General features: G+C 35.1%; 1 long non-coding RNA gene and 1 pseudogene across 3 annotated transcripts; both read right to left on the reverse strand.

The window, feature by feature from the left end:
• Positions 1–1,073: 1,073 nt before the first annotated feature.
• On the reverse strand, positions 1,074–5,942 carry LOC114424597. 3 transcript variants are annotated; one of them, XR_003669034.1, is made up of 9 exons: positions 3,553–5,942; positions 3,102–3,461; positions 2,934–3,024; positions 2,768–2,846; positions 2,465–2,622; positions 2,270–2,390; positions 1,985–2,124; positions 1,815–1,874; positions 1,074–1,437 (listed from the first exon to the last, which is right to left on the reverse strand). It is a non-coding gene; the product is annotated as an uncharacterized LOC114424597 (long non-coding RNA). The 3 variants fall into 3 exon arrangements; XR_003669033.1 differs by having other exon boundaries at positions 1,985–2,390; XR_003669035.1 differs by having other exon boundaries at positions 1,074–1,616; positions 1,985–2,390.
• A 342-nt stretch (positions 5,943–6,284) lies between these two features.
• On the reverse strand, positions 6,285–9,336 carry LOC114422312 (annotated as a pseudogene).
• Between the last annotated feature and the right edge of the window lie 11,564 nt (positions 9,337–20,900).

Consider the following 20,900-nt stretch of genomic DNA (forward strand, 5'->3'; position numbering starts at 1 on the left):
TGCATGCAACTTATAGTTTGGTTGCCTTTGCATAACAAAATTTTTATAACAAAGATCCCGGTGCAGGGTACAAAATTTTGAACATTGTATTTAAGTAATGTTAGCAGATAATTTCAATCTGAAACATGGTATATATAATTTCTTATTATGATCTTTTGTATATTGTGAAGCAGGATGCACAGTTGTATGTACATGGAGCTAAGTCTAAGTGTGTCGTTTTTGCTGCATGATACGTTTTTGTTCATTCCGGCTTTTGTTGAATTTGACTTGTTTGTATATTCATCGTTATCCATGTTGTTGATGTCTATTATTGATGTTGCTCTGAGTTTAAAATTTATCAGACGATCATTGTTGGAATGGAGTAAGAGATGCTAAATTGAAATTTGAAAAGGATGGAACAAAACATTGGAAGATAAGGGAAACAGTTGCATTAGGAACTAAAACTATAGTTCAACATTGACAGCTGGTTAAATAGACCATACTTTTATCGGAATGATCACACATGCATGTATAGGCATGGGTTGGTGACATTGATAGAAAAGCTGATATGAAAGATGTTGTGTATGGCAGGAGTAGGCCGTCAATCTAGAAACATCTAGTTTTTTCCCAATTAATTATATCCCATATTCTGTAATTCTACTTTATGGATTTATAAAATATTTAATTTGGCATTTGAGAAAGTTGGATTAAGCAAAATATGGTACATCAAAGAACAAATGATGGTAACAAAAGACTTAAACCGAGCCTAAAGGACAAATGCCTTTCCTCACCTTTCTTAAGAAAAGCAACGCAAAACATTAAGCAATAAAATTAGCTCGATAGGTAACAGGGTGTAAAACCTTAAGCAAGAGCCCATGGTATTCAATTAAATGTAAGTTTTCTTTAAAACATAAGCTTCTTGAATTTATGTGGCCCATTCTATTGACTAATTTTTTTAAAAATTTAGTTATGATGAAACAAATAGCATACATATGAAACCATGATGTTAATTCCAAGCGCCAAAAATGATTAAAGCCCAACACAATTTGGTAATAACTTCCTATAATTTACTTGAGAGTCGATTTAAAATAGAATTTAAATTGCACAACATTCGAATACAAAATGAGTTGCAAAATATAAAGTTATCTTTACATCCCACATTGGAGAGCCATAACATCTGGCAATGTTTACTAAATGTCAGGCAGGGATACCACAGGAAAAGAAGTAAATCTGAGAGTTTTTTTACAACTTGCAAGTAACAGTCAAAATAAGAAGCGATTTTGAAAACTTCCAAGTAACCACATTCATTCAATTTTAGCATGTTTCCTTAATTTGTTAGATGAAAGTTGCCCGGGTGAAATCTGAGAGCTTCTTACTTCTTCATCACATTCCTGAGATGTCTGCTGTTAAGGGGAGTCCGAGAAGCGGATCATGATCTGCTGTTCCAGATAGGGATTGCTGCATAAAAGATACACCAATTAATAAGTTGAATTGAAAGTTGACATTGGTGCAGTTTTAAAATGGGATAGACGCAACAAATATCAGATTAAAAAGTGTGCATCATAATTTCATCTTATAGATTCATGCTGGGGAGGATCATTGGAATCGAGGATTGGAATATGGATCTTGAAAGATGCCTGCATGAGATACACAACAACAGTAATGCAACCCAGAAAAAACAAATGAACATAGGTATAATATATGGCTCCTCAAATAACTCCTGAAATATACACCAATTAATAAGTTGAATTGAAAGTTGACATTGGTGTATTTTTAAAATGGGATAGATGCAACAAATATCATATTGAAAAGTGAGCATCATAATTTCAGCTTACAAATTCATGCTGGGGAGGATCATTGGAATCAAGGATTGGAATATGGATCTTGGAAGATGCCTGCATGAGATACACAACAACAGTAACGCAACTTGGAAAAAACAAATGAACATAGGTATAATATATGGCTACTCAAAATAACTCTTGAAATATACTTTACAAAGCAGTACCTCAGCATCAGGCAGTAAGTCCATCACAGTGTTAATCAAACTTAAGTCACTTGAGTATTTCAGAAAAACAACATTCCTGAACTTTGGTTGAACCTTGACTTTAAAGGCAAGCACATAACCTAGCAACTTATCAAGCACTTCTGGCGAAGCATTTAAATCAATGTCACCATCCTTGCGCAAATATAATCAGTTTGTGCACTAAACATCTGTTCTGAGATTGGATAGTAAACAAAAAAAACATAATTTAAAGATTCAACAGTGATGTTTGATAATGCAGGGACCTACTGCTATTTTTAGCCTATTAACTTCATCAGCTGATTGCCCAATCAAGTTAGTACATTCATGGTCCCAGAGTAGAAATTTTGTGCTTTCCTCCTTGTGGTTGACCATCACCTCAAGTCTATACCTGGCAATATATATAATAGCGTCAATATGAGGTGTAAATGAAGGGCGCACAAATTTAAAAACGGCTCCAATGACCTTAGCACAGCTCGCTCATTATATTTGCCACATGCGCATGTGAACGGAGCGGTGTTTATATCAGTTTTTTTGTGGCACTGAATGCAAGCTGGATAACACCATGAATGATTTTCCATAACAATTCTGGTAATCGTGCCAATAGTAACACAAACAATTTCCTGGTCAAAACAACATAGTGATTACATTTATCACCTATTGGTTCAGGTGTTGAATAAATAGTAAACATAAATAAGATCAATACTTCAGAAATATTGTTAATCTCATAAATGCTCTTTGCCTCAGCCTTTGAAAAAAAAAATGCACCTTTGATGATAATTGGTAGAACCTGAAATTTGAGAATTGCCTTGACCACGAGGTGTCAAAACTGACCGGACCTCAATGCCTAATTCAAAAAACATACACATATGGAATCAATATCAAAGGTCAGGAAAAAAATAATCAAACTATGTTAACCACACCAGCAAAATACCTCTGCTTGAATTCTTGAATTTCAACCATCGGTTGATTAATAAGTAACTTTGAAGCCTTCAAAGAATTATTCACTGAGGGTGGATAGGATCCTACATTTGTCATAAATAGGAACATAAGATGCTATTTAATAAGCAGAAGAATCGAAAAATTCCACATGAAACTATACCCTAGGCTTCTTTAATTCTAGCATGGGTCAACAGAACAATTGTGGGGCCATCATTTTCAAGCTCATTTAAGTACTCTTAAAACTGCAAGCAATAATCTTCCTAGAGAGTGCAAGATACCAATTGGTCACTATCATAAACAAATAATGATGACAGTATTAGTCTACAATAATCCAACATGGACATAACATTACAAAGCAAGCAAATTAAATTGAGTCAACCATTAATAAGATAGGACCCAATTTTAAAAATGAAAGGGTAAATTGGACAACATAACCTCAAGTCCTTCAGTTTAAAAACAACCCTTGTACTCCTTGAGGAAACATGGCGGAAGATCACCTCATCAACGACACCAATAATGTCTTAAGAAAGTAGAAAAATGAAAGGCATGTTATAAAAAGATAGCTAGAATTTTGTGAACAAAGTCAGTGGCTGAATTGTAGCTGAACTTACCAACCAACAGGCCAGGTTGGAAGCGACCAACAATGACATTGGCAAATTCAGCAAATTTGAATTTTTTAAAAGGAAGACCATCCAAATCAGATTGCCTAACAACAGTAACTCTAGTAAATGCTAATTAATATTGGTGGTCACGAACTCTATATTGACCATCATTCTTGATGACTTTAAAATTGTGCATGACATAAGTACAATTTTCCTTCAAATCCATCTTCCAAGACTTTAGCTGATCTTGCTTACAAACAACATGGATTTCATCACCCTGGTCATGGGCAAAGTATATAACAAACTGTTAGAATGATAAATAATGGATCAAACACAACATAAAATCATACATCAGAGTCCACTATAACCATCTCAGCTTGTTCAATCTTGTCGGGTGTCCCAACAAACCAAAGATCAGTTATCCTCACAGCAAGTTTAAGGGTTTCTTTTGATCCATTGATGTCTTTTATCTTATCCGGAATACGAGCCATAATTCTGCATAAAACTGAAACAACAATGTATAATTTTGACCACAAAACAAACAGATAAGACGACAACAACTAACACAATGATGACACAAAAAAACAACAATAATGATGGAAAGAAAGAAGAAAAATAGAGATCAAACAACAAATGACATTCCTCAGCTATTAAGAACAATTTAAATCAACTGATCTTGTCATCAACCAACACAAAGGTTGAATAACATTAGGCAACAGATTGGAAAACACAAAAAACTTTTATAAACAGACTAAAGTACATGCTAAACATTGAATAAGACATGTAAAAAACGATTTGGACCAAAACATTTATGGTCAGAACTGCACTGAATATCAATGATGAATGTCAATGGCAAAACGAACAAAATAACAAAGAAGAAAATATTTAATAGGAAAAGAATATCGTATTAGGCACACAAAAATAGTTCTGTATGCTTCTTCCTGGATGACCTTGTAAATGGAAAAGCATCACCACTGGCAACAAACAAAGTCAGAGTATCAGTTACGAAGCAAACATGCATGACAATAGACAAAATAAAAACTTGCCTGATGTATGCTTCTTCCGGGATGACCTTGTAAATGGAAAAGCATCACCACCAGAAACAAACAAAGTGAGGCTATCAGTTATGAAGCAAATATGCATGACAACACACAAATAAAAAACTTGCCTACTGGATGGTTCTTCCTGGATGCAGTTGCAAGTGACAAAATCAATAAGAAAGCAAACATGAATAAGTATGAGTCAATGTTAGTGGAAAAGCGTCACTACCTGAAACAAACAAAGTGAGGCTATCAGTTATGAAGCATGACAATAGACAAATAAAAAACTTGCCTATTGGATGGTTCTTCCTGGATGCAGTTGCAACTGACAAAATCAGTAAGAAAGCAAACATGCATAAATATGAGTCAATGTCAGTGGAAAAGTGTCACTACCAGAAACAAACAAAGTGAAAGGTGTCACTACCTGAAACTAACAAAGTGAGGCTATCAGTTATGAAGCATGAAAACAAACAAATAAAAAACTTGCCTGCTGGATGGTGCTTCCTGGATGCAGTTGCAAGTGACAAAATCAGTAAGAAAGCAAACATGCATAAATATGAGTCAATGTCAGTGGAAAAACGTCACTACCAGAAACAAACAAAGTGAAAAGTGTCCCTACCTGAAACAAACAAAGTGAGGCTATCAGTTACGAAGCAAACATGCATGACAACAGACAAAATAAAAACTTGCCTACTGGATGCTTCTTCCTGGATAGCCTTGCAAGCAAAAAAATCAGTAAAGAAGCAAAATCAAAGCGGAAAAATCAGTAAGGAAGCAAATACACGAAACAAAGAACTATAACTTACGACGAACAACATGCATAACAGAAAACATAACAAAAGTAAAACCTTGACTCTGCAACCAAACATTCACAACAACAAAGTGGCAAAAAAAGGATGACCAGAGGGAAACTGAAGAACGAAGGAAACTAAAGAAGGAAGAAATAAACAATGATACAAAAGTGGAATGGGGTTTTCTGGATGGGACATGGGAGGAAGCGTGTTGCAGGTACACAAAGGTATACAATGACATGAACGGAGAAGGTTGGACAACAAAACATGTGGGAGAATTGGGAGAACCAACAGAGGAAAAAAATGGAGGGGCAAAATGACCAAAAAAATCGAGAAAAGTGCCAAGTGTCAACATTTTAGGTATGGGTATAATAGGGTTTTCATTGGGCATCTCTTTTATTAGAGTTATATTATAGATGGTAACATGGACTAGGAGGGTGTCTTAGGATCATTACAGGCTAGAGTATATATGGTCGTGGCTTGTGGCTTCATGTAAATACTAAATACTAGTATTTGTTTTAGAGATCACACATTATCTTCTGTATATGATAATTATGTTTATGTTGAATAAAACTATTATTAAGTAACAATTAAACTCATAATTTTTAAGGCAATTATAATTTTAAAATTTAAATTTGAGAAAATTAAAACAATTTTGCATTGTCGATTAATTTAAGTGTTCAATTGTAAATACTAAATAGCATAAACATAATACTAGATACACAAATCAAATAGAGATCAATATCAAGAAACTCATTCAATTTATTAAGTAAGATGTATGAGTATTATAAACCTTTTGATATTATATTCAATTTTTACATATAAAATAAATAGAGACTAACACAATACAAGTGTGATCAACTTCAAGGGAATCTCAAAACGACTTCAACCTATCATTTTTATTCGTCGGTTTATTGAAAATCATTTTGTATATCATTAAATATTCATATCGTATTCTAAGTATCAAATACTTTTTGCCTTTCTCAACTTAAAAATGCAAAAAAGTAGAAAAAAGGTTCGACGAAAAATACCATTAACCCTTGGCCCAAATGATAAACTTTTTGAGATTCTTTGAAGATTGACCACCTTCAGCAGAGTTATTCATGGTCAAATCCTTCTTCTTCAATGATCTTGCCTTTATCTCTTCATTTCCATGCAATTGCTCCACCTTCTTCCTTATCTACCTCCCTTCAATATTAATCCATTTTCATCCTTGTTTAGTCCTAGTCCAACTTTCCACACATCACAAACATATGACTTGTTAATGAATTGGTCACTGAAAAATGGCCAACATAAGAAAGGTATGCCACCACATACACCTTCAATGATAGAATTCCAACCACAATAGGTATTGAAGCAAGCTACGAGGGTGGTTCAATATCATCTTTTATGGAGCCCAACCAATAGTTTTACCTTTAGATCCATGGAATTCATTTGGGTATGGATTGTTTACCTTGTTGTTATCATTACTTGGACGTACAACCCAAAGAAAAGGCTTCTTAAGGAGATCAATCGACAAATTGACCAAACTGGGTAACTATTTCCCAATAAGGGTCCATTTTGAAACATATTACGGAGGGGTCTGTTTTGGTAGGCATTTCACCAATTACTGTTGGCGAAACAAGGACACATGGCAGCATGCAGGACATTTTGCCATTGTTGTTGGCGAAACAGGGACACGTGGCAGTCCTTCAGTGTATTTCGCCATTACGAATGGTGAAATATTTTCGCAGTACGAAAAGTTAATTGAACTTATATATTTCAAATCGTTGTAACTTTTGAAAGAAATGTTCGTTTGAGGCCCATAATATATCAAAATGCTTGAAATTGAATGAGGAATCCCTTGACAAATTCCCAAAGGGGATTTGGTCAACTGATTTTTCAAGGGATTTGGTCCCCTGAAAAATCCTATTTTTCACCTGGTTGAATCTTAAATCCTATTTTTCACCTACTTAAAAAAAACGCCTCTAAGTAGGTGAAAAATAGGATTTAAGATTCAACCAAGTGAAAAATAGGATTTTTCAGGGGACCAAATCCCCTGAAAAATCAGTTGACCAAATCCCCTTCAGGAATTTGCCAAGGGATTTCTCCTTCAATTTTGAGCATTTTGACATATTATGGGCCTCAAACGGACATTTCTATCAAAAGTTACAACCGTTTGAAGTTTATATGTTCAATTAACTTTCCATATTGCGAAAGTATTTCGCTATTCGTAATGGCAAAATATACTGAAGGATTGCCAGTGTCCCTGTTTCGTCAATAGCAATGGCGAAATGCCCTGCATGCTGCCACGTGTCCCTGCTTCGCCAACAGTAATAGCGAAATGCTTACCAAAATAGACCCCCTTCGTAATATATTTCAAAATGAATCCTTATTGAAAAATAGTTTGTAAAAGTAACCCAGTTTGGTCAATTTGCCGAGATCAATCCCAAGAGCTAGTTCTTTGAATTGGTTTGGGTCCACAATCATCAAACAATATACATAAAAAAATGCATATCAAGAAGGAAGAAAATTATATAATTCATCTAATTTCAAATATAAGAAAAAAATGATATAGTGATTAAAAAAAGTTAATTAATTGTATTAATTTTAATTAAAAATATTTTTTTAAATTTATCTTTCATTGAAATTTAGTATAATGATAAAAAATAGTTATTGAAACTAGAACATCAATTAAATCAAAGATATTTCAGAGATATAGTAATATTAAATAATGTGAAATTAGTTATTTTTTATATTTGAGATTAAAAAAATATATTTTTTCCTTATATTTGAAAACAAGGGAGTACAAATATTTTCGCCATTGATATTTTAGATGCTTTAATTGTCACCGACTTGCATGATTTCAATTCCTGGTGAAGTTTAATTTTTTTTTAAAAGGCAAATGATTTATTAATAACACTTAATTTAGCACAAGTGGTGCCCAACCAAGCCAAACACCTTACAACAAATTATGAATCTAGTACAAAGGTGATCAAAATAAGAGACACCAATATATCCACCGGGAATTTCACAACTGTGCAGTACGAAAACTACACAAAGCTTATGAACCATTACATACTGAAATATTAATATTATATGCCCAAAGCTTATGAAAAGTGAACCTTCTCAAACGCTGCCTTCAAAGGTGAGTTGAAAACACTTGGCAATAATAAACAACATTCAAGTTATGTAAAACACTTAGCAAGATCACCTAACATAATAGAGTCTTTTAATTAATATCCAAATAATAGGTCAACTAACATAATAGAGTATGGCTAATAAGTGTCACAGAAAAATATACAAAAAATTATAAAAAAAAATACAATTCTACACATCTCAATAAAAAAATTATTCTTAGTTTCTTAACTAGTGATCTTAGGAAACTAATTAACATTTTTCAACAGAATATAATATAGTAATTAGTTTGTTCTTACCAGTTTGAGAGTCTATAATTCCTTCATCAATAAGCCTTATGGACTCAAAAGAGGCCAATGAAGTAGCTGAAGCAGGCCACAGAAGAGCCCCTTTAATTCCCAATTTGTGTGCAACTTCCAAGGCCCATCCTATGTTCTTAGAAACAACCAGACAAGTGATCTTGTTGTTGTTGTCAGCATCCAAAGCATTATTATTATTGATGTCAAGTATGAGCTCGTGAAGCTTAGTAGGCATGGTGCTTTTGAGTGACAAAATCACCTTTGGCTGGTCACTTCTGTCATCTTCTGGATCCAAACCATGTGGGAGTGTCACTAATTTTATCTGTGCTCCCAAGTGGTCTATTTCACTCTTCATTCTCTTTTGGTTGAACTCAGTGATAAAAAAAATGTTATTTTGCAGCCATGGTTGGCCAGAACCTGAGAGAACTGAAGAAGTGGATTCATGTGTCCTAGAATTGGATAAGGCACAACAAGAAAGTGTGGATAACTCATGTCTGTTGATGTAAACGTGAAGAGATAATGAGAAAAGTAGAAGGCTGAGTGAAAGGTGTGAATTTTTAGTACTTGCTATTTGTTGCTCAGTGGGAAGTTATTTATATATGATGTTAATGATAACTTATTAGTTGTAAGGAAAATGATCTATGTGAACACTCACATGCTAGAAAGGGAAAATGATAGAATGAATAAAAATATAGGCATAATAGTAATATGTTGTGACAAAAACAAAAAGAGAAATAAAAAAAAAATCAATTGGGTATTAGCCAATTAGAGTGTCCATATACAAGTACTCTATTAAATGTTATTGTTGCTTGAATCAGTTGGCTTCTTCAAGTTATACGTGGGTTTCAAGAAATCAAACAAAAAAACAAAATATAATATACGTTTTTATCCGATTCTTAAGTATCCGTTTCTTAAATAGTGTGTGGGTCTCAAGAGGTGATCTACTCAAGTGATAAAAACAAATGTTTTTTTTTTCTCTGATTTACAGGGGTTTAACAACCAAAAAAAACCAGAAAACACACATACACCCTTCCTATTGCTGATTTCTCTGCCAGCAAAATAGGGAGAGCAAAACTAGGGGTTTGCACAAAAAAAAAAAAAAAATCCAGCCCTTGATGCAACCCAAGAGCATGTTTAGCAAAGGCATCAACTGATTCATTACATTCTTTGAAAATGTGCTTGAAAGACACCACCATTGGAGGGTCAATGCTGCTCTTTATAGCTCGACAAATTTGAAAACAACCATGATCTTCACTGGACCCATCAAGTATAAGCTGTATGGCTTCTGTTGAGTCAAATTGACATCCTACTTGTAAAATTTGTTGTTCTCTAGCAAGTTGAATGCCATGGAAGATGACCTATAACTCTGATTGAAGAACTGAAACTACTCCCAATAAACAAGCAAAGCCCACCATAAAATCACCTGCATCATTTATGAGAAGACCACCACACGATATAACTCCATTTGCTCGAGATCTAGCACCATCACAATTGAGAGTGAACTGATTTCCTTGGGGTGGACTCCAAATGAACTTATTAACTTGAGCATTGCTGGATCTATTCTTGATAATTCTTTTTTGGTTCTTGGTAGCATAATTCCAAGCTAGCCCATCTTATGTAGCTAGACCATAATATCCTTCTTGCTCCATTTGTTTTTTATCTTTGAGAACTTTAGCATTCCTTTGTTGCCAAAGTAAATCAATCGTGAAGCCAAACATCTGAGGCCAATTTAGAAGGAATGAACCACCATCTTTTAAATTTGCCAATGCCCATTGATGAATAATACTTGCAAAAAAGAAGTTGTTAGATAAAAAAAGGGTTGACCTCCATCCATATTGCTATTGCCTCATAATTTCTCAAGCAACAAAAAATTGTCTCCTTTTCACTCTCCCACATTATACAACTCCAACTATCAGTGAAACCCCTTTGCCATGTCTTTTCATTTGTAGCTAAGGATCCATTTGCAACCTTCCAAAGGTGAGCATGCACACGCTCAACACCATTCCACTTTCATATAAATTTGAATAATGGGATATTAGGTGAGCCATCAAATTTTGCAATTAACGAGTAAGTACTCCTAACAGAAAACACTCCATCAATAGAATTCTTTCACCTCATATCACTGAGCCCTATCATCTCACAATTCAAAAGAAAAAAGTCCCACATATGTTTCACACCATTCCATAAATTTGACCCTGCTATCTTTTTCTCCACTATGGGCATAACTCCTTCCCCACAACCATATTTTGACCGAACTACCTGAACCCACAACATCCAACTTTATTACAGAAGTCCCAAGCCACATTCATCATAAAGGAGTCATTTAATATCTCCAACTAGCCTCAATCCCAAACCTCATTTCTCTTTCAGTTTACATAAAGAACTCCAAGCTTTCCAGTGAACTTTCCATGAGGATTCAAAATCTCCCCATAGGATGTTCCTGCATGTTTGATCCAATTTATTGCTCACATACCTTGGTATAAAATCAGATTGCATGGTATATAAAGGTAGTGCACTCAAACTAGACTTTGCTAACATCAATCTTCCTGCAAAAGAAAGATTCTTAGCCTTCCAAGCACTCAATCTTTGTTGAGCCCTTTCTAAAATATGATCATAAGAATTTCTAAACACCCTTTCATGGTGAAGTTTAACTCCCAAATACTTCCCTAGATCATCAGTGCGTTGAAAGCCAATGGTGTCACTAATCTCCTCCCTAAGTCTCCAATTAAAATTATTAGAGAAGAAAATTCTAATTTTCTTATTACTAACTTTGCCACCTGAGCTATCACAAAAGAAATCAAGACAAGCTAAGGTTACCCCTACTTGCTCCAAGGAAGATTCTGCAAAGAGAATATGATCATCTACAAAAGCAAGATAAGTCAATTCCGGCCTACATGGATTGACTTCCAAAGATTACTATCCACAACTACAAATATCAATTGACTCAACCTCTCCATACATAATACAAAAAGATAAGGAGATAAAGGAACCCCTTGCCTGATACCTCTACTTGGCGAGAAAGCCTCCCCTTTCTGAAGCATGCTGACAAAAAAGATGATATACAGTGATAGACTACATCAATAAAGGAAGTAGGAAGCCCAATTTCCTTTAGGGTGTCGATGATGAAGTTCCAATTAAGCCTATCATAAGCCTGTTGCAGACCAATGTTTATGGCCATCCAACCTTTCTTCCCTTTTTTCCTTCTCATAGAGTGAATGACCTCTTGAGTGATAATGATATTGTCCCGACTTTGTCTATTAGGCACAAAACTACATTGAGTTGGACTCAATTTTATCCATAACTAATCTAAGCTTGGTAGCCAACACCTTAGCAAAAGCCGTATATGAGACATTACACAGGCTAATTGGTCTAAATTGGTTCAACTGACTAGCATCTTCCTCTTTTGGAATCAAACACACCAAGGTCTTGTTCAAGACTCTTATTCCATAAGGTTTATTCCATAACCCCTTAATAAGAGAACACAAAGAAGGACCCATCACATTGACTTTGATAGAACAAAGCATGGAATCCATCCTCCCTTGGAGCTTTAAAGCTTCTCATACCAAAAATGCCCCTTCTAATCTCCTCATCTGTAATCCCCCTCCCTAACATCTCCACCTCCGTAAAATCAAGGCTAGGAAATTTACCTTTGAGGCAAAGTTGTTCATGCTCACCCTCTTCTTTAAATAAATTTTTGAGAAAGCTAGTTACCATCTCTTCAATCCTACCCCTATCAGTAATCTAATCCCCATTCCTATCCATCAGTCGATCAACCAAATTCTTTTGGTGATGGACAATGGTATTAAAATGGAAATATCTCGATTTCTTATCTCCAAATTGTAACCATTTGCTCCTAGACTTCTGGAACCATAACGTCTCCTCCTGGAACAAAATATCCTCTAACTCACTCCATAATTCTTTTTGAAGTCGAGTAAGAAAATCATTTGGCCCCTGGACGAGAGTTTTTTCAATGCCTCTCAGTCTTCTATGAATATCTCTTTTCCTTCCAATGATATCACCAAATGCATTCTTATTCCATTGTTTAAGCACTTTAGTGAAATCTCCTAGATGTTCATTCCACTCCTTATCCTCTCTCCAATTATTTTTGGACTACAGAATCAAATCCATCATGTGATAACCATGTTGCTTGAAACCTAAAAGGATGCCTCCTTCTATTAATAGGCCTCCCACATCAAGATCGATATGAAGTGGTCGATGATATGACTTATAGTAGTATAGGTGTGTCACCTTTGCTTGTGGAAAATTTAGCCACCATTGTTGGTTCACAAGCATGCTGTCCAATCTCACTTAAAGATCACCTCTCTTCCAAGTGAACTTTGGTCCTTTGAATCCCACGTCAATCAACTGACACCACTCAATCACCTTCCTGAAAGCTTTCATCCCAATACTATTTGGACGAGCCACACCACCTTGTCTCTCACTGTCAGACAAAATGGCATTGAAGTCACCCATCACTGTCTAAGGACCACTTATACTTGCACTAATCCTTTTAAGGAAACTCCGCAAAGAATTCCTATACACAGGAATCGGACTACCATAAACTGCAGTAAAGAACCAAGGTTCTTGTAATCCATACCTTACTTCCAAAAGGACAAATTGAGTATCCTAATTTAGAATCTTTATTTTCCAAACATTAGAGTTGATCACATAATGAGAATCAAATCCCATTCTTTTTATAATAACTTTTGCTTTCTGTTTTGACATATACGTCTCTAACAAAAAACACAAAAAAAAGCAGATACTCTTGCATAAGATTATTAATAAGTTTAGAGAAACCTTTATCATGAGTCTCTCTTTCTCGTCTATTGCACCATAATAAGACAACTTCCCTTTTCTGCTTCATTCACATTCTCTCCCATCTTCTATCCCTTCCCCTTCTCAACCTCCATATCATCATTCGTTATTTGCACTTCCAATGAATTTTGTTTAATTTTCTCTTGTTTAATGTTATTCAGAAAATTAACAACTTCCATATCAACCTAGGTCTTAACTACTGGTAAAAATCCCAACCTTAGTTCATGCCATGCACTAAACTAAATCTTGTCATCTGATTCAATAGAGAAGGAGCTTTGTTTGTGCATTTAGTCATTTTTGAAACTTTATTATGATTATACTCATCCGAACCTCTAAGCTTCAAATTAGGTCCCTTTGCACTACTCACCTTCTTCATATTTTTTTCCTGTAAATTTTTCTTCCTATGCTGAGGATTTTTTCCACCATAAGTGTTCCTAATTTTAGTAACCATCATTTGTGGAACTGCATTCAATCCACTAGGTTCACCTGGCTTGTTGTTACTTGAACTACTCCATGGGATTGTTTTTTTGTAAATCATGTAATGATATCTCTACACCCATAATATCTTCTTTATTGAAATTCAAATCAATTCCATAACGACCATAGTAGGAATTAATTTGTTTTGATTTCGTTTATTCTCTCCCTCAATATTTGTTATTATTCTTTCCACCAATGCAGATACCACCTCAGATTCCTTGTTAAGAACCACAAATCTTGATCCAAAATCTACGTTACTAGATTTACTCAGATTATTCTTTCTCTCCAACATATTTTTATCTTTCCTTGTCCCCATGTGCGCTGGCTCATCCTTCTTTTTCAAAATCCCATTATTTTTTTACATTAACACTACTGTACAAAGCACTTTCTACGTCGATTAAAAGTCACATTCGACATTGGTTATTAATCGTCGTCGTAGCCAACGTCATAGAAAGTCTTCACCTTCTATAATGATTTTTCAGAAAACCATCTTAGAATATATTTTTTAAAAAAATATTTTGAGGATTCTAAGACAATTTTCCAAGACGGCTTTTCAGAGAACCGTCTTGGAATGTGTAATAATGCCAAATGAACACAATTTTGATTGAAAAATAAGTATAATGCCATTTATATTAAGTAATAAATAACATTTTCATAATCATTCACAGGGAAAAATGAAAAAGCAATCAACTGACATGATGCATGCAAAATATCTTTTTTGAAGACAATTACTCTAAAGAATATCACTAATTGAACCAAATGTCAGGGTGGATAACATAACATCAGAAGGTACCTGCAGAGGATAACATGTGGTATGGTTAGACAACATATATCAGCATAAAGTGAGGCACATGGAATGAATGAAAGCATATTAACCAGCAATAGCATAATGCATTTCATTATATTATAGGACAGGGTCCAATGAAATTTTAGAAACAACAATTGTACTTGCTGCTAACTTTGTTCCAGTATGAATAACATACTATACCAACATGAATAGCATACACCAGATAGTAAAATCACCTATATGCTGCAAAATTTAAGAAAAAGGAAGTCATCAAAGATGTAACCATTCAACATAGACAATTTATGTCCATAAATCCCACTAGGAATCATTCTATACGACAATTGCAAGAAACTTGTTTGAAGTACAGCCAAAAACTTCATCAAACTTAGTTTATCTACATGTTGATTGTTAAGTTTATTTGAATCAGCTGATACTTGGCCAGTTCATGAGTTTTCTAATCCAATTAGTGGGTTCAATAGTAGCTTACTAACCAATTGTAGTTGAAAAGGAAGCTCTCATCTCTGAGTGGCCTTAAGAACTAATTGTCCATGAACCTTACTAACCAGTAGTAGCTTGAGGGCTCTAGAGAAGGTATCTTCAAAAGACAAAAAATGTCATGAACATGTAGTAGTACAAAGGAGTGACCCTACTCATTATCTGCTTCGTGTTCCTCCGCTTTCACTTGGCATGAATGAGCCGGATAAAGACATAAAGTATTTGGACTTCAAGAGTCATACTGTCATGAACCAACAAGAATTCAAGTAATAAACAAAAAACATGTGAATAATTTTATGATTTACATCTTTAGTACTCCCCGAGACACAATAAATATTTGGACTTCAAGTGTAGATAATACAAGTCTACCTATGACGAAAAGGATGATACCATACCATACCGGTTATATAGAAAGACTAGTCTAAAAGTTAATACCATACCATAAGTGTTCAAACTATTACATAAAAACATGAGAATAATTTTATATAATATATATCTCTAACAATGAGCACATGAACACTATTCCACATTATTTGTAGTACTGTGCATCACCATTAACCATCGAATAGTTTTTTTTAAGCATTAACCATAATAGTTATAACTTATAAATAATGTATTTATGAAAAGTAAAAATATTTTAATAAAATTATTTCAATTAAAATAAATTAACACAACCTTGAAACAATTTAGAGTTAATCTAATCTACTATATTATAAAAGAGAACCACAGGAAAATTACTGGTGTGACCCTTCTTAGAACATTGGCACCTGTCCCTTTTGCTGGGTTTATTGTCATTTTTATGTGTTTTTGGTTTGTCCTCAGCTTCTACACGTGGGTGGTTTACGTGTTGATTTTTTTATCTGCAAGTGGTTTACGTGTTAATTGTTTTGATCAGCAAGGAATTTTTGTGCCATGTGTCTGATGGCTAAGGTAGCTTGCACTCTTTGATTGGGCATGTGGTTTGGGGGTTTTGTGCAATCCCATTGATTGTTGTTGTGTCATTTTGGTTTGTTTCTTTTTCAAGTTTGAAAGCAAAAATGGATTTGAAGGTGTGAGGCTCGACCTTGGTCGTTTCTTTACTAACTTTTATGTGCATGGCTGTGATTTTCATTTTAGTTTTGCGGTTTGGTTTTGTTCTGTTGTTGGGGTTGTTCTGTTTTTTTGTTGTGACATTTTATTTTGTTTCTTTTTCAAGTTTGAAAGCAAAACTGGATTTGAAGGTGTGAGGCTCTGCCTTGGTCGTTTCTTTTCGAACTTTTATCTGCATGTCTGTGCTTTCGTTTTTGTTTTCCAGTATGGTTTTGTTCTGTTGTTGGGGTTGTTCTATTTTTTTGTTTAATGTCTTTGTGTTCGGTTTGGTTTTAGTTTGTATGTGTGTTAGTCTTTTTCGCTATTTTTTTTTCTTTGGTGCTTTGTTTACTAACTTTTATATTGTGCATGACTGTGATTTTACAGTTTTTCTTTGGTTGACAAGTTTCTTTTGGGGTTTGCTTTTCCTCCGTTGCTGGGTTTGACTGTGAGAAGAAAAGGTAATGTTTATGTTGTGCATGTGTGTTTTAGCTTTCGTTTGGCTTTTGCTGGGTTTGTTCTGATTTTGTTGTCCTTTTGTTTTCTTCTTCGGGTGGATCACGTCTGTGGTTTACGTGTTTGTTTTTTTCCTCAAAAAGGAGCTGTTGTGCCATGTGTCTGATGGATAAGCTAGCTTGCATTTTTTGATTGGACAGGTGGTTTGGGTGTTTTGCAGAATGGTGTTGGCCGTTGTTGTGTTATTTTCGTTTGTTTTAGTTTTCAGTTTGAGAGCAAAACTGTTTGTTTGATTGGTCGTTTGTTTTCTAACTTTTATGTTGTGCATGGCTCCTATATTATAAAAGAGAAGCATAGGAAAATTACTGGTGTGACCCTTCTTAGAAAATTGGCACCTGTCCCTTTGGTTGAGTTTATTGTTATTTTGATCAGTTTTTGGTTTGTCCTGAGCTTCTACAAGTGGGTGCTTTACGTGTTGATTTTTTTATCAGCAAGTGGTTTACGTGTTAAGCAAATGGTTTACATGTTAACTTTTTTATCAGCAAGGAATTTTTGTGTCATGTGTTTAATGGCTAAGCTAGCTTCCACTCTTTGATTGGGCACGTGGTTTGGGGGTTTTGTGCAATGCCGTTGGTTGTTGTTGTGTCATTTTCGTTTCTTTCACAGTTTGGTTTATCTATGTTGTTCGGTTGGTTGTGAGAATAAAACGTAATGTTTTTTTTGTTGAATGTCTTTGTCTAATTTTTCTATTGTGCATGGCTGTGATTTTACATTTTTCCTTTGGTTGAGAAGTTTGTTTTGCAGTTTAGTTTTGCTGAGGTTGATTGGGAGAAACTAAGGTAATGTTCATGTTGTGCATTCTTTGTTTGAGAGGTTTGTTTTACAGTTTGTTTCATTTTCAAGTTTCAGAGGAAAACTTTTTGTTTGTTTGGTCATTTGTTTTCTAACATTTATGTTGTGCATGACTGTGATTTTCCTTTTTGTTTCCCAGTTTGGTTTAGCTCTGGTGTTCCGTTGGTTGTGAGAACAAAAGGTGATGTTTCTTTTGTTGAATGTCTTCATCTAATTTTTCTATTGTGCATGGCTGTGGTTTTGCAGGTGTTTTTTGGTTCACAATTTTGTTTTGCAGTTTAGTTTTGCTGAGTTTGATCGGGAGAAGCTAAGGTTATATTCATGTTGTGGATTCTTTGGCTGAGTAGTTTGTTTTACAGTTTGGCTTTGTTTGGCTGTTAGTTTATAGTGTGACAAATGGAAATTATACTTTTGTACCCAAGTTTGGGTTTGTCAGAAAGAAGTTGAGGTTTAAGTTGAGGATGACTATTTTTGTATGGTTTGTTAATTTGGGTGTTAATGGATTTTTATATGTTAATTTTGTTTAGTCACATGTGCAGATGTTTTGTCCACATGTTTATTTTTACTGATTTATATGAAGTTTATTGTGGTCTTATATGTGTTTTATGAATTTTCTTCTTTGTTTTATTGGTGACAGGCTGTTAGCTTTGGTTTGCAGTGGTTGAGGTGGTAGTTTAGTTTTTTGCTCGTTTGACTATATGCTTGGTTTTTTTTACTAATGTTCTGTTTTTTCTTGGAGTTGTTGTTCAGGGTTTGCGATTATAAAGTTATGGCACGTGTTGTTGATAAAATAAAATTGATAGATGGATCAAGGGAAGCTCTTAAGCTTTCTATAAGGATTACTAATCTTTGGTTCATTAGGATTCCCGAAAAGACTGAACAAGCCGAAATGGTGGTTGTTGATTCTGATGTATGTTTTTGCCGGTTTTTTGGAATTAAAAATTATGTTATCATATTATTGGTCATCCAATGAAGTATTTATATGTGTCATACCCTAATTTCGTCCGGGGACCATTGTTTGATGGCATGCAACCTTCGTTTGACCGCTTCGAGGAACTTGACACTCATCGTTAAGCAATCCGTGAAGTTCCGCGACATGTCGGGAGTCGAAAGGAAACATTATTGCACAATCCGTAAAGTTTCGTAACATTCCAAAAGTCGAAGAGGGGATGGTTGCGTAATCCGTAAAGTTCATGATATTACGGAAAGAAAACAAGTATTATTACGTAATTCATGAGGTTCCGTAACTTTACGGAAAAAGAATCAGCAAAAAAGGGGCAAAAGGGGGTGTATTTAGTAAAATGGAGGATGCAAATAGTAATTTTTAAATCTGGGCCCTTCTAGAGGTTTCTGGGCATTTTCTTTCTTAAGGTGGAAGCAACCTAGCTCGCCTTGGCGAGCCGAGCTCACCTGGGCGAGCTAGGTGGCAACCACTTCCCCCGTTTTGTTAAAAAATGGGCTTCCGGGACACCCGTAATGCTTTCGTAAAATTTCTATAACCCTAAATAAGCATATTTCACTTAATATGGGTGAGAAAGAAGAGAAAAAAAAGAAGAAAATCAAGTCTTATAGGCTTCCGTAACTTTTTCGTAAACTACGAAAGAAGGGGTGAACTTATCAAAATGGGGGGGTGCAAATAGCAATTTTGAAATTTTGAGTTGGGCCTTCCTTAGTGTTTTTCGAAGCTGGATTGCTTCTAGAGGAAGCAACCCAGGTCGCCTAGGCGAGCTGGGCGGCAACCTCCTCCCCTTTTTCCTATAAAAAGGCAAAATGGGGCTGTTCTAAAGGTCCCTGATCCCTGGCTATGCTTTTCACTATTTTGGATGAAAAAAAAAATTTCCGTGAAGAAAATCCAAGCCGAGGTGCTTCCGTAATGCTTCCGAGATGTTTCCATAAGCAAATCCGTGAAGGTTTTCCTCCGTTCTTCACCGTTCTTCATCCGTTCTTCGTTCTTCAACGGGTAAGTTTCCAAATCCGAGACTTTTAATTCATTTCATGTTTTTTGGCTTTCATCTTTATTTCGTTCAATTTCGGTTTCTTTTCTTCCATTTTTAACGAGCTTTAACCGATCGTTTAAGTCGTTTTCTCGCCTAATAAATGATTAAATGAATTTCAACCGATCATTTGCGTTGTAATCTCGTTTAATCACTGTTAAAACAAAATCTAACCGATCGTTCACGCTGTAACCTCGGTTAAACCAAAAAAAGGCAAAATAATAATAAAATAATCAAAATATCTTTAAATAAAATAATAAAAAAAATTGATCAGACGTTTTTCTTTGGAAGTTTCCTTGAATGAATTGACTAATAACCAAAGTGAAACTAAGGCTAAAATCAACTCACAAATCAAGCTTTGTCCGCAAAAATCACTAAAAACCATTTTAAGGTCCAACGCCTTAAACAGTCCTCTTTGCTTTTATCGGTTAACACGGACTGTTCAAAAGCATAAAATCAACATGTAACTTTACAATTTGCAAGAACTACGTAGGTCTGATTTCCTCTTCGATGGAGGATACGTAGGAGCAAAAACCCCGCTTTTGTTGACCTCGTGAGATGGTTAGAGGTCCAACGCCTTAGCTTTCTCACCAAGTAAAATGGATCATTTTTAAGGTCCAACGCCTTAAATGACCACTTTCCAAGTAAAAAGAATCACTTGATTCGCCCCTTTTGAAAGAACTACGTAGATCTGATTTCCTTATCACAATTGAGGAATACGTAGGAGCAAGGGAAACACCCTTGTCGACCACAAAAAGATAAAAAAATACAAGGCATAAAAAGACATAAACATAAAAAAGGGGAAAATAAAAAAATTTGAAGTCATCTTTGCACACTTGATTAAAGGTTGTCGTCCCTTGTGATGGACGTGTGGGGTGCTAATACCTTCCCCGTGCGTAAATACAACTCCCGAACCTTTCACACTTAAAGTTCGTAGACCACGTCTTTTCTGGTTTTTCCGACATTTTCCTCAAATAAACGTTGGTGGCGACTCCGCGCATCTTCCTCCCATGGAAGACGCACCCGCGAGCCCCACGTCGCCCTCCCGCCGAAGGGTAGGTTGCGACAATATGCTTTCTATATTGTAGGGAGACGAAATCCATGTTGTTTGCAAGCAGGATCAGCTGAAGTCTCGCAAGGCTGATTTGAAAGAAAATTTGACTTAT

The sequence above is a fragment of the Glycine soja genome, chromosome 8 (genome assembly GCF_004193775.1).
Source record: "Glycine soja cultivar W05 chromosome 8, ASM419377v2, whole genome shotgun sequence".
NCBI lineage: Eukaryota > Viridiplantae > Streptophyta > Magnoliopsida > Fabales > Fabaceae > Glycine > Glycine soja.